Genomic DNA, 15,622 nt, shown 5'->3' with positions numbered 1-15,622 from the left:
TGTGACAAGATGTGCGATAATTTTCTTATTATTCGACCTTGATGGATCTAGTTAACGATAGAAAGTTATATTATTTTTGTTTTATATCTTTTATTATTCTAATTGCTGCGCTGAAGATGGCCCCAAAAAAAGGGCCGAAACGTACGTTATTTAAATTGATTAAATGTAATCGAAGAAATAGCACACTATTGTAAGCTTACCACTCATGATATAATACATGTGCACAAAAACCTGCGCTGGCTCTTACTGCCGTTGTTCCTCTATATTTAAATAAATTAATTAATTAAAATTTAATTATGTTAAATTCTTCAATGTCGCCAGTAAATAAAATAAAAGACGTAAGTTAGATCGACCACACTGGCAAATTTATTGTTGGTAATATATCACGGTAATATATCAATTGAACTCCACTAATGGTAATCTTCCACGATGTTATGGCTTACCTAAGATTCATAAAAGTGGTTTCCCATTGCGGATTATTGTGTCAGCACTTGGAAGTCCGTTATACAATGTCGCGAAATACATTCATGATATACTACAGATTTCGATTTTGGAACCTAAATCTCATATTAAGGATGGTTGGACATTTGCTAATAATTTGAAAGATAAATCTATTAATGATGACGAAATTATGATTTCACTTGATGTCGCTGCATTATTCATGTCGCTAATATTCCTAAAGAATTGGTTTTGAGTGCTGTGACTAAACGTTGGGATCATATTGCTCCTAACACAAAATTTAATTGTTCTCAGTTTTTATACGCGATAGAAACGGTTTTGGATTCTACTAGTTTTTCGTTTAATGGACAGTTTTATGAGCAGATTTTTGGTAGTCCTATAGGATCTCCCCTGTCACCTATTCTGTCAGATATCGTGATGGATGATTTAGAGACGCATTGCTTAAATTTGTTGAGTTTTAATGTTCCAATATATCATAGATATGTGGATGACATTTTTACCATTGCTCCACGTACAAAGATGGATGAGATAAAATTGACCTTTAATAATTATCATCCACGTTTGACATTTACTCATGAAATGGAGTCTGATTCATGTATTAATTTCTTAAACACAACTGTCATTTGTTCAGATGACATCGTCGTCTTTTGACTGATTGGTACAGAAAACCCACGTGCTCTGACAGATACATTAATTTTTATTTTAAGCATCCGTTTAAATATAAAATGAACACCATTTATAATCTCGTTGACCATGCTATTTTATTATCTGATGTTAGGTTTCATTTTAAGAATATAGATATTGTGAAACAGATTTTATCCAACAATTGTTTCCCAAATTATTGATCGTTACGTCAAAAAAAAGACTTGATTTTTTGAAGCATCGTGACGTAAATATGAATACTGAGCGTGATAATTCAGTCACACCTTCCTACATCTCTCTACCGTTTGTGGATGGCTTGAGCGACGGGATTAGTCGTGTGTTTAAAAATATGGGTCTTAAGGTTGTTTATAATGTACCTAAGAAACTTGATGCATTAATTAAACGTGGGAAAGATGGATTGCCTATTAACAGCAGGACGGAAGTTGTTTATAAGTTGGATTGTAAAAATTGTAATGCGTCATATATTGGCCAAACGAAGAGACATTTACGTACTCGTGTTAAAGAGCATTTTAATAATATCAAAGTGCACGCAAGTAATCTTTCGGTCATCAGTAAACATAAATTGGAATTTAACCATGACTTCGATTGGTCAATGCCAGTTATTTTACATAATGAAAAACATGTGAGAAAGAGAGAAATTGCTAAAATGTTCTATATTAAAAAGTTTGACAACACTATTAACTTACAAAAAGACACTGAGAATTTAAACAATATTTATGATAAACTAATAAAGGTCGTTCAGTCTTTCTCAGTTAGTTGTATGGAGAGGTTGACATGATGAAATCTTGACACAGCGATTTCCTTTTCTCTCACAATATAATAATTAACTAAGGCTCTGTATGTATATGAATTTTCCGCTTATTTTTATTATCAATTTAATGTCAATTTTATGTCAATTACTTCTTATAATACTATATAAATATTTTAGTTCACTTGATAAGGTCCAAAACCTTGGTCGAAACGTCGTGATATATTACCAACAATAAATTTGCCAGTGTGGTCGATCTAACTTACGTCTTTTAAAATTTAATTAATTTGAATAAATAATAAATAAAAATATAATTAATTTAAATAAATAGTAAATTAAAATTTAATTTGAATAAATAATAAATAAAAATATAATTAATTTAAATAAATAATAAATTAAAATTTAATTAAAGAATAAATAAACAATAAATAAATAATAAATTAAAATTTAATTAATTTGAATAAATAATAAATAAAAATATAATTAATGTAAGTAAATAATAAATTAAAATTTAATTAATTTAAATTTATTTGATCTTTTTCATTATTTTTTTTTCTTATAAATATTATAGAATATCAATAAAAAATATATATATAATCGACCAAAACTAGCCAAAATTCTTGTTTATTTGTTAAAAATTACGACGTTTCGACCATATAGTTGTGATCCTTTTCAAATATACACTGGAATATTAATAATTAGATTTTTGATTTTTTGTTTTTGGCGGTTTGAATAAAAAACAGCAATAGATCTGAAATGACTGTGAACAATTTGAATAACTTACAGTTCAGATAAAAGAATATAACAATGTAAATCTAACTCTACATATCACAATTACAAGATCATTAACGTCTTGCCACATTTAAAAAGAGAGTTAAACGTTATGTCAGTGTGAGACTTCGTCAAAAACTGAATATGTTGAATCGAAAATAATAATAAACTACACGACCTTTGTTATTTTGTCATAGTTGTTTAAGTTATCCGTGTCCTTCTGTAGGTTGATTGAGTTATTAGATTTTTTAATATAAAACATTTCAGCAATTTCTCTCTTTCGCACATATTTCTCATTGTGTAATATATTAGGTTTCGTCCAGTCAAATTCGTGTCCTGATTCTAATCTATGTTTACTTATAACAGAATGATTTGTTTCATGCAATTTTATATTGCTAAAATGCTCTTTCACTCGAGTACGTAAATGCCTTTTTGTTTGCCCAATATATGACACATTACAATTTTTGCAATTTAATTTATATACAACATTTGTTTTATCGTTATTATGTAAAATATTTTTACCACGTTTTATTAAAGTATTTAGTTTTTTTGTTATTTTATAGACAACGTTAAAGCCACTGCCTCGCAATAAACGGCACAAGTCATGACTCACATCTTTATCGTATGGTAATGAAATAAAAGATGTCCTGTCGAAATGTTTAGGATTTGCGTCAACGTTCTTGTTGTGTGGTCACGATTATTTAAAAAATTAATTCTTTTTTGTATGTGTCGTTTTATGATATGTTCAGGGAAACAGTTATTGAGTAAAATATTATGTACTAACTCAATGTTTTTTTTGTTGGAAAATGTCATTAGATAATAAAATTGCATGGTCAACCAAATTATAAATAGTATTAATTTTATATTTCAACGGGTGGTTGGAATGGTAGTTTATATACCTCCCAGACCACGTAGGTTTCCTATACCAGTTAGTAATAAGTCTGTTATCGAACCGAATGACAGTTGCATTTAAAAAACTGATAGACGAATTAACTTCAATTTCATAAGTAAATTTCAAGCGTTGGTGATAATTTTTAAAAGTCGTTAAAATCTCGTCTATTTTTGTACGTGGCACTATGGCAAAAACATCGTCTACAAATCTATAATAAATGGAAACAGTAAAATTCAAAGAACTTAAACATTGTGTCTCCAGATCATCCATCACCATATCTGCTAAAATAGGTGATAACGGAGAACCCATCGGACTGCCGAAGATTTGTTCATAAAAACGTCCATCAAAGGCAAAGCAAGTTGAGTCTAAGATCAATTCTATTGCATATAAAAACTGAGCTAAATTAAATTTTGTATTCTTAACAATATCATCCCAACGTTTTTTAATGGCATTTAAGATCAGATCTTTGGGAATATTTGTAAATAATGAACTGACATCCAAAGATATCATAATATTATCATCATCAGTAAACTTATTCTTAATATTTGTTACAAAGGACCAGCCATCCTTAACATGTGTGAATTTGGTTTTCTGATTGACTTGTATAAAATCTTATGGATATAACTCGCGATATTGTATACCGGGCTCCCAAGTGAGGATACTATAAATCTTAACGGAAAACCATCTTTATGAATCTTCGGCAGACCGTAACAACGTGGTAAATTCCCATTAGTACAATTTAAATATTTATAAGTCGTTTCGTTGATCAAATTATTGTTACGCCAGGATTTGACTAACGCGTTTATCCTGTTAGTTAACTGTTTTATAGGATCTTTCTTCAATTTTTTATATGTAGATTGGTCATTCAATAATAAATCCATTATTTCATAATAATCATTCTTATCCATAACAACAGTAGTCTGACCCTTATCAGCTCTCGTGACTATAATATCATTATTCTCACGTAAATATTTTTTAGAAAGTGAAAATGCGTTAAGGATATATCTGTCTAAGTAATTGATATGTTTTTTCTCACATAAAAATTTTTGAAGCGTACCAGCAACAGAAATTCTAGTTGTTTCAATGAAATCCGTGGGGATAATATTGCATTTCACCTCAAAATTCTTAACAACATCCAATATATAGTTTATACGATCATTTTTTTGATCCTGTTGTATCGGTAGTGATATTATAGAATATCATTTTTTACAACAATCATTTATACATTTTATTCACATCTAATATTTTTCCTATAAATATTTATGCTTTGTTTCGAATATATTTATTCCTTAAATTAAATTAAATTTTTTAAATTATCATCTTTTAAATTATTATCATGCAAAAATTTCTTATAAAAAGTCCAGTACGAAATAATTTATTTCCTTTGAGTAGTATAGCTAGGCGGGTTCTAACTCAGGTCCTCTCAGGGGGGATGAAGCGCGAGGGGAACCGCGGCGCGGAGTGAGTGACGTCACGCGCGGGGGAGAGGGAACTGCAGCGCGCGAAGAGTGACGTCACGCGTGGGGAAAGGGGATCCGCGGCGCGACCGATGGTCGAGGGGGTCTGCGCGGGGAAAGAGGAACCACGGCGCGACCGATGGACAAGGGGGTCCGCGGGAAAGGGGGATCCGCGGCGCGACCGATGGACGAGGAGGGTCCGCGAGGAGAAGGGGGATCCGCGGAAAGAAGACAGTGCTAAAGTGTGAGAAGGATAGCGCTACGTGTGGGAAAAGGATAGCGCTAAGTGTGTGAAGAGGACAGTGCGACAAGGATGGCGTCAACGTGGGACAAGGACGACGCATTGTAAGATGACGCATAGGTGGGAGAAGGACGACGCAAAGGTAAGTGAATGAGTGAGTGATAGCGATGAGCATATGAAAGAGAGAGAGAATGATAGCGCGAGAACAACGTGTGCGAGAGAGAACGATAGCGCGTACGAAAGAGAGAACGATAATAGCGAAGATAACGCGTGCGAGAGAGACAATGATAATATCGCGAGACTTACAATTAGCGCGCGAGAGAGAACAATATTGCAAGGACAACGCGTGCGAGAGAGAAAGAGATAGCGCGAGACTTACAACTAACTAGCGCGAGAGAGATAGCGCAAGGAATGGGAGCGCAAGGAAAAGGTGTGTAAATAAATACATTTTTTCAATTATAAATATAAAATATACATTTATTAAAGTGTAAATACATTTTTGTGTCATAGCGCGTGCGAGATAGATTACTATACTTATTCTATCTAAGCGCGAGAGAAAGAGATAGCGCGAAAGAACAATGACGAAGATAGAGAGAACTTATGATTAACGCGCGAGAGAGAGAGCACAACGAAGATATCGCGAGACTTACAACTAGCGCGTGAGAGAAAGATGCAAAAGGATGGGAGCGCAAGGAAAGGCGTATAAATAAATATGTTTCTTTTTACAATTAAAAATATAAATTTATTAAAAATGTATGTTAATAATAAATACATTTGTTGTGTGTGTGTGTGTCTAATAATAAAATAATAAGAATAATAGTATTAATAATATATAAGGGGGGGGGGATGCCCCGGGCTAAGGGGAGGCCGCTCCTGGAAGGTTAAGGTGTCGATGTGCCGGGCTGAGGGGGGCCGCTCCTGGAACAGAAAAAGACATACATTTGAATAGTTTTTTAATAATTTATTTTAGAACTTTTGATGTATTATAAATTGAAAGTTACTTACAATACTTTCCATGGCATTTTCCATTCATCTTCATACAATACGCACAATTTACATTTTGATACAGGTTTGGATTCACATATCTGTTTATCCTCTCGTCGGCCATTCATATCATCGCGTAAACTCTAAAACCAAACATAATAATTTTAAGTATTTTAAATTTATCACACATCGACAAAAATATTTTACCTTCAACGTTTCCAATTTCCGCCGTAGTATATTCTCATGCTCATCTTCTCCCAGTTTTTCAAAATCTTCTATTAATTCGAGATTTTCACGCAGTTTGTTTCCAATACATTTTACTTTAGAATGATTAGGTTCTATATTGAAACATTAACATCCATGATATTTTACAAATTCTCGCGCACATATTTCTCAAGCTAGGAGAAATGTCCTCAACGAATTTGTGCGAGGTTTTTCCAAGCCGAGCTCTTGATGTCTTATAAACTGAACAATTGAAGTTTCCAGATTCTTCTTTGAAAGTTATTCCCGCTCTATTCGAAGTAATTCTTCATCTTGACTAATCCGAAAACGGAAATCAGGTTTCCCATCGGATGATTTCTCCTCCATTTCTCTCTCCTCTCTCTCTCTCTCTCTCCATCTCATCCATTTCTTTCTCCTCTCTCTCTCTCTCTCCATTTCTCTCTCCTCTCTCTCTCTCTCTCTCCATCCAATAATCATCATCATCCGTATCGTCATCGATGATAATAACGTCGTCTTCAGCCATTATATGTGACCAACGAAACACAAGACTAACGAAACGCAAAGAACAACGAAAGAAATAATATTCTAATGCTGCAGACTTCTCATTCCAACTAGAGCATCACGTCTCATCTACCTCAGCATTTCTCTACATCTTTGGCGGAGCGTGTTAAGAAAAGTATCAACTATTCTTATTCGTACGGAAGGAAAGAATTAAAATCACAGATGGAATAAAAATAATTATTTATTGCAAGCATCGTAAAGAATATCATTTACAACGCATGTTAGTAATTCACAATCAATTAATGATTCGCTGTTAAAGACATCACTCTCGCGTATCGTTTCTACAGCATCGCATACAGTAATAATATTGTTACGTTGTAATACAGTTTCAAATTGTTTAAATTTTTCATTTACGAGATAGGTATTCTCGCATAACCAATTGTGCATATGATCGATACAATTTTCAAAATTAAATTAGTGTAATAATGTTTGTGGTTTCATATACAAAGAATTTTCGCATAATGCGAGTTTTACAATTTTCGATTGATGCATTTCGATCGTTAGATCTCCGATCCTTAATGGGAGAGCAGTCGATTGTAGAAAACAGTCAATGTCTGCTTGTTTCTGCATCAAAAAATTCCACGTTGAAAAAGGCAACACTATTTGATTGCCTCGATTATCGCCGAGAATCAGCTCCACGTACGAAACAGCTCCAACGTTTATTCCAATGTCCAAATATTTATACGATGTCGGGGTTAGAGCGTATCTTCTTCCAAGTATGCGAGCCGCACGACGAAGCTGAATGCTATAAAAATATATATAAATTAGACCAATATTTAAGAAAATTTTAATAAATAACAAAATTTTTAAATCTTTTTTCTTACATGTCGCATTTTTGCTTCTTATACGGTGGAGTTTCGCCGTTTCGAATCGGAACGTAAAAATTCATGTTGATTTCTTCAGTGAACCTTTCACACGCGCGATTGATGTAATACTAATCGTATTATGTAATACTAATCAAATTATTATTAATTCAAATAGTATCTCAAATTGCGATGTAGAGGGGATTATTGCCGACGCATCGTTTTAATTTCCTCTAAAATTTTGTCGCGCCGATGTACGGCTGCGATGACATCATCCTCAGAACAAAGATTTAGCTGAATATAACAAAATTTTCAAGCGCCGATGTACGGCTGCTCCTGATGCAATCACGTTAGATTTTTCAAATGTACGTGACAAAAAACGTGAAAAAAATAACCGTCAAGGTTAAGACGCACATCATCCCTAGACAAAGATTTAGCTGAATGCGCTAAAATCGAGCGTCGATGTACGGCTGCTCCTGATGCAACCACGTTAGATTTTTCAAATGTACGTGACGAAACATGAAATTATCAAGGTTAAATTGCACACGCTATTCCGGGGAATTTTTTTTAAGATGAAATCATTCTAGAATGTTCGATGATAAAACAATGCAGGAGAATATAAATCATGATAAAGAGACACACCCACCAGTTTCGCTAAAGTACATCAGAACAGTCATTGGAAACGCTAAATTTCGCAAGTCTGTTACAATATGGAGGAACAAAATTTGCGAGAGCAATCTACTTTGGTAAATTCATTGGAAGATTACATTGTGTGGGAGCAACGATGCGATACGTATATCGAGTCGTTGGAAGAGCAAAGTCGAATCAAACGACCGCGATTATCGATCGGAAATCGACAATCGCTGATTGCTCGGATCGCGCGCCTCGAAGGGTTGAAAAATTCGGTACGTGGACGTTTCATACACGCGGGTGCCGGATGTAGCGCGCGTCAAAATGGACTTGTGTGGCGCGAGATTGATACGGCGTTCGAGAGTCGCGTATCGACTGGTGCGGTGATAAACTATAATCACATCGAACCTCGTCAATTTCTCGAGGATGCCAAAGACATTGTGTTAGAACATGTGAAGAACATTATGAAAAAACATTATAATGTGAAAGTGAACACAATATTTAATGGTGAATTCGTGACCGGAGATAAACGTGCCAACAAAAGTATCAATAGAAGAAACTATGAACTCTTTCGCACATCCGAGTTACGCGAGTGGTACGAACGGCACGTTATCGAGCCCACCCTAGCATTGCTGTAAGAATTTCAAGAACGCGATAGCGGGTGGGCTTTGTCGCGAATACTAAATTTAACTGTAAATATAAATAAGTATAATCCTATGCGCGCGGGATGTCATATTAAATTGCCGCGGAACATTATGATGAAAAGAGCGGTGATTAACGTGCAATCAAAGGACAATGCGTGTTTCGCGTGGGCAATGGTCGACGTCCTATACCTCGTAGAAAGGAACGCGGAACGGGAATCATCGTACCCGCATTACGCGACAGTGCTGAATCTTCGGGACATTGAATTTCCAGTGACTGTGAACCAAATAAAAAATTTTGAACTTGTTAATGACATTTCTATAAATGTATACAGCATCGAAGACAAGAACAGCATTGTCCCGATACGTCTTTCGCAGCAGAAGCGGGACAAGCATGTCAACTTGCTGTACATTGAAGACGACAACAGCGTCGGACATTTTGCGTGGATCAAGAATTTATCCCGGCTAGTGAGCTCGCAATTGAGCAAACACAAGAATCCAAAATATATTTGCGATCGGTAAGTTTAATTTATATTATTTGAATAATTATAGGTTATACACTTTGTTATATAAATCTTAATTAAACTTTTTCTTTTACAGATGCTTACATTATTTTAATTCGGACGCCAAGTTGCAGTCGCATACGGTCGACTGCGGAAAGATGAACGATTGCGCTATCCGATTGCCGAACGATAAGGACAAGTGGTTATCGTTCAACTTTAATCGGAAGGAGCGGCTTCCATTCATCATATACGCTGACTTGGAGCGTGTTCTGGCCAAGACGGAGGAAGAACAATAAAATTTGTACCAAGTATTCATCACCAAGTATTTAGCATAGCTTACTATGTACATTGTTCATACGACGAATCTTTATCGACATATCATTCGCGTCGCAGTGCCAATTGTATAGCATGGTTCGCCGAAGACCTCAAAAATTTAGCAATTCGCGTTAAGAATATTTTAAAAACAAATGTCCCCATGGTAAATTTGACATCCGAAGAGTGGGAGAAATTCCATAGAGCCACTCAATGTCATATATGCGAAAAACCGTTCGCGGAAGACGATACACGCGTTCGCGATCATTGCCATCTGACCGGGCGGTACAGAGATCCTGCACACTCAAATTGCAATTTAAATTATAAGGAATCTTTTTGTATTCCGATAGTTTTTCACAATTTATCCGGTTACGATTCGCACTTTATTATCAAGGAAATAGCTACAGCGTTTGAAGGGAGAATCGATTTACTTCCGATAACAAAAGAGAAATATATTTCGTTTACCAAAAATGTTTGTATGGAAGAAGAATCAAAAACTCATGTAAAATTACGTTTCATCGATTCATTCAAATTTCTTGCATCGAGTCTCGACAAATTGGCATCATTTTTGGACAAGGACAAACTCAAAATTTTAAAATCAGAATTTCAAAATTTATCAACAGAAAATTTCAATTTGTTAACGCGAAAAGGTGTATTTCCGTACGAATACATCGATTCCGTTGACAAGTTGCAAGATACATGTTTACCACCGCGCGAATCATTTTACATTTCCTTGACCGGTGACACTGTATCCGAGAGCGATTACACGCACGCCGAGAACATCTGGACGCGATTCTCCATTCGGACGCTAGGCAAATATAGCGACTTGTACCTCAAAATCGATGTCTTGTTATTAGCCGATATTTTTGAAAACTTTCGAGATAGTTGCATCGAAAGTTATGAATTCGACCCCGCGTATTACTATACTCTCCCCGGATACACGTGGGACGCCATGTTGAAGCATACGAAAATTATGTTCGAGTTGCTTACTGACATCGACATGGTTATGTTCATCGAACGTGGTATACGCGGCGGTCTGAGCCAATGTTCGGGTAGATATGCTCGTGCTAATAACAAGTACATGGAGTCATACGATCCATCGAAACCATCATCGTACTTAATGTACTTTGTAAATAATTTGTACGGATGGGCAATGTGTCAACCGTTGCCTTACGCCGATTTTCGATGGGTCGATGACGTGACCAATTTTAACATATCATCCATCACGCTAGATTCGCCTACAGACTATATCCTCGAAGTCGATCTCGAGTACCCGCAACATCTTCACGATGCGCACACTGATCTACCGTTTTGCCCGACACGCGACAAACCACCTGGCAAGCGAGAGCTCAAACTGCTTGCAACGCTATATGATAAGAAACATTACGTGATACACTATCGCAACCTGCAGCAGTGTACGCGTCACGGTCTTCGCATCACAAAAATACATAGAATTTTACAGTTTTCTTAATCTCCATGGCTTCGAAATTACATAGAACTAAATACACATTTTAGAACATTGGCTAAAAATGATTTCGAAAAAAATTTATACAAATTGATAAACAATGCGGTATTTGGCAAAACGATGGAAAATGTGCGGAATCGTGTAGATGTTAGGCTCATAACGCACTGGGACGGGCGGTACGGCGCAGAGGCAATGATCGCAAAGCCAAATTTCCACAACCGAAGCGTCTTTTCGGAAAACTTAATAGCTGTGGAATTGTGCAAACTCGAGGTGAAATTCTACAAACCGATTTACGTGGGTATGTGTATACTCGACATATCCAAGACATGTTTCTACGAATTTCATCACGAGTATATGACGCCAATGTATCGCGACAAATGCCGGGTAATGTACACCGATACGGATAGTCTCATATATCACATTGAGTGCGCGGATGTGTATGAGAATATGAAGTGTGATATCGTCAGATTCGACACGAGCGATTATGCGGTGGATAATGCGTACGGTATACCACTTGTAAATAAAAAAGTACCGGGCCTGATGAAGGACGAAAACAACGACGCCATAATGACCGAATTCGTCGGGCTCACAGCAAAGATGTACGCGTTACGAGTGAATGGGAAAAAGGACACGAAGAAAGTTAAAGGTGTCAAGAGTAACGTTGTCGCGAGAACGATAACGTTTGACGATTACACGCGGTGTTTAAACGAAGAAATTGAAATGACGCGTCAGCAGTCGTGTATACGATCTAAACTGCACCAAGTATACACGATCTGCGAGACGAAAATTGTTCTGAGTCCGTATGATGATAAGCGGTATATCGTACCCGAAACCACCGATACGTTACCGTGGAGACATTATAGAATACCTTTGTAAATAAATGTATATTTTGTTTATTATTAATTGCATATTTTGTACATAACCATGTATATATTTATATATTTTTTACATTTTATATATTTTTATATTTTAATAAGTTTTATATTTTTTATACACATATTTTATATATTTTAATAAATATTTATAATACATTATTTTTATGTATCCAAGAGTTGTGTGATTTATTCATTCCCAACCATTTCACGTATACGTCATCACCCTTTTCCACGAGATATACTATACGTCGGGATTAGCGACGCGTTGTAACTCGTATTCGTAGAATCCTCCAGCGACGGGATTTCCACGCGAATCTTCGAGTATGAATGTTGCGGGATTAGTTTTCTGCACCTCGACAATCTTAAACATTTCGATCGTACAATTTGGTGTGAAACCTTTTTCAAAGATGATCTTGTATTTACTCACGCATACCGAATCACCTACTTTGAATCATATTTTTTTTTACCGTATTATTTGGTTCGTAAAGCATATTTAAAAGTTTATCTGCGATTGCGGGAGTGACATCGACAAGTCTCATACCGATAGTGTGATGTTTTCGTATACAATACATAATTTTTATATATCTCCAAGAGTAGAACGATTTATCCATTCCTAAACATTTTACGTAAACGTCAGATATTACATTTCGGTACTACTATATTGCGGTACATGATAAAACATTTTAAATATTTAATAGATAATTGAATATAGTTTTGCGTTGATAGTCGCTTGATAGCCGTTCAATGCTGTTTGATAGCCGTTCAACGGTCGTTCGATAATCGTTTAATGTCGTTCGATAGCCGTTCGACAGTCGTTCATTTTCGTTCAACAGTCGTTCGATAGCCGTTCATTTCCGTTCAACAATCGTTCGATAGCCGTTCGACAATCGTTCAATGTCGTTCGATAACCGTTCAACAGTCGTTCAATTACCGTTCAATAGCCGTTCAACGGTCATTCATTTCCGTTCAATAGCTGTTCAACGGTCGTTCATTTCCGTTCGATAGCAGTTCGACAGTTATTTTTAAGAAAAAATATGTAATTGTTAATTGCAAATTACATATTTTTTCTTCGAAACAATTATGTGTTTTCTTTCAAATTAATTCCTCTCATTATTATGTACATAAAAGTATTAAGATAAGATAATCGAAAAATGAATATTTTACAAGATATTTTTTACGGTTTATGTAAAATTAAGAAATGATTTCAAGCCTTATAACTCGAAAAGTACTTGATGAAAAAATACTTTATTATAGTGTTTTGGAAAGCTCTCGACATAAGCTATAAGAATATGCAGTAAAAAATAGGTGGTTCCATTTAAGAAATTAAAGGTGTCCTTGACCTCACCTTAACGATGCCATCCAAGGTCAAACCAATGACACCATCTTATGTTCCCCTCAAAACCATACAATTTTTGTCGAAAACGTTTTTCTCTAAAATGCTTAGTTTTTGAAAGAAAAGGAGTATACGGGTGGTCTAGGACACCCTGTATATACAGGCTGTTCCGTAAGTCGAAGTAAATCATTCGGGAGATAAATGGGGAACCAAAAACAAGAAAGAAAGTTGATACACACATAGGTCCGAAAATGCGTTCTTTTCGAGTTATCGCCATATTTATGTTAAAATTTGAAATTGCTTCGCTTTCAAATTTTTTTGTAAAAATTGAAATATGAGATGGTTTTTATGAATATGATGAGTTTTTATATATATATATATATACTGGGTTTGACCTTGAAGTTATTTGAAGGTCACATGAAGGTCACCTTCAATTTCTTAAATAGAACACCCTATATGCTTTTGCATATTCTTGTAGCTTATCTCGAGAGCTTTCCAAAACACTATAATTAAGTTAGTTTTCATTAAGTACTTTTCGAGTTATGAGGCTTGTAATCATTTCTTAATTTTAAAAAATATGTAATTGTTAATTGCAAATTACATATTTTTTCTTCGAAACAACTATGTGTTTTCTTTACACCAATTGATTCCTCTCATTATTTTGTACATAAAAGTATTAAGGTAAGATAATCGAAAAATGAATATTTTACAAGATATTTTACGGTTTATGTAAAATTAAGAAATTATTTCAAGCATCATAACTCAAAAAGTACTTAACGGAAAGGTACTTAATTATAGTGTTTTGGAAAGCCCTCGAAATAAGCTACAAGAATGTACAAAAATATATAGGGTATTCCATTTAAAAAAATTGAAGTGACCTTCACGTGACCTTCAAATGACTCTTCAAGGTCAAACCAATGATACCATCTTATGGCCCCCTCGAAACCATACAACTTTTGTCTAAAACATTTTTCTCTATCTTGCTTATTTTTCGAGTTATTTGGCTGCCTAAGTTAAAATGGGTCACCCTGTATATAGGGTGTTCATTTTAAAACCTTCTACCCATTTATTTCATGATTGACTATTTTTTGCGAAAAATGCCATATATGTCAATTTTGTTTTTGAGGGGGACATTTAAATACATTAAATATAACGAAATTTTTTTCATCCCCTTCGTCGAAGTAGCTACCCCTTCAAAAATCTTAAATGGCAATAGGAGTCAAGTATATCATTTTAAAGGTCTTTTTTGATTGTTTATACAATTCTTTCTTTTTTTTTTTTAAGTGAATATTTTTCGAGAAATCGCACTTGGAAGCTTTAGGTCTCAAAAATATTGTACATATAAAGATAAATTTTGGAGTAGAATTTATTTATTAGTTATTTATTATAATAAATGTTCAAAATGTTCTGTATTGTTTTATAAGCAATAATATAAATGATTTTCAAATTCTGAACGAATATTTTGAAAAGTTTCTATAGGAATATCTCTGCATTCTTGTACAATTCTTCGACGTAAATTTATATTACTGGTGTTTTATAAATAACGGATTTTAAGTGCCCCTACAAAAAATCTTTTTCAAAATGTTAAAATATTTATTTTTTGCGCTAATTTTATTTGTTTATAATTGATATATGATTGAATTAAAACAAATGTCGTACAAGATTAAGTTGACTGATGAAGATTAACTGTGATTTTTAAAAGTTGCGTCTGTGACGTGCCTAGTCTTAAGTTAATTAAAACAACTTTTATATTATAAATGTCAAAGAAAAATAAATAGTTATATCTTTCAACATTTAATTGAATTCTTACTTTTATTTTAATAAAAATGAGAAATATAAACTTTTCTCTTGCATTATATGTCGAAATAAATTAATATTTCTAAATTTCACTATTCATGTTCCATAGTATTTGGTAAGACTAGATTTATAAAAAATTTAATAGTTGTACAATTTTAATTTTCCGTATAAGTTAACTCTTGATTATATCTGTTTCAATTAAATATTTCCAAATATTTTTTCAGTTTTCTTCAGTTACATTTACTAATAAAGGATTACAAGACCG

General features: G+C 34.3%; 1 pseudogene; it reads left to right on the top strand.

The window, feature by feature from the left end:
* LOC145961836 (proto-oncogene tyrosine-protein kinase ROS-like) overlaps positions 1–15,622 on the top strand; it is a 155,887-nt pseudogene that overhangs the window by 16,863 nt on the left and 123,402 nt on the right.

The sequence above is a fragment of the Camponotus vicinus genome, unplaced genomic scaffold (assembly GCF_025532165.1).
Source record: "Camponotus vicinus isolate PSW18456_S1 unplaced genomic scaffold, iyCamVici1.0 SCAF_1, whole genome shotgun sequence".
NCBI lineage: Eukaryota > Metazoa > Arthropoda > Insecta > Hymenoptera > Formicidae > Camponotus > Camponotus vicinus.
This window is presented reverse-complemented; position numbering and strand designations above follow the sequence as displayed.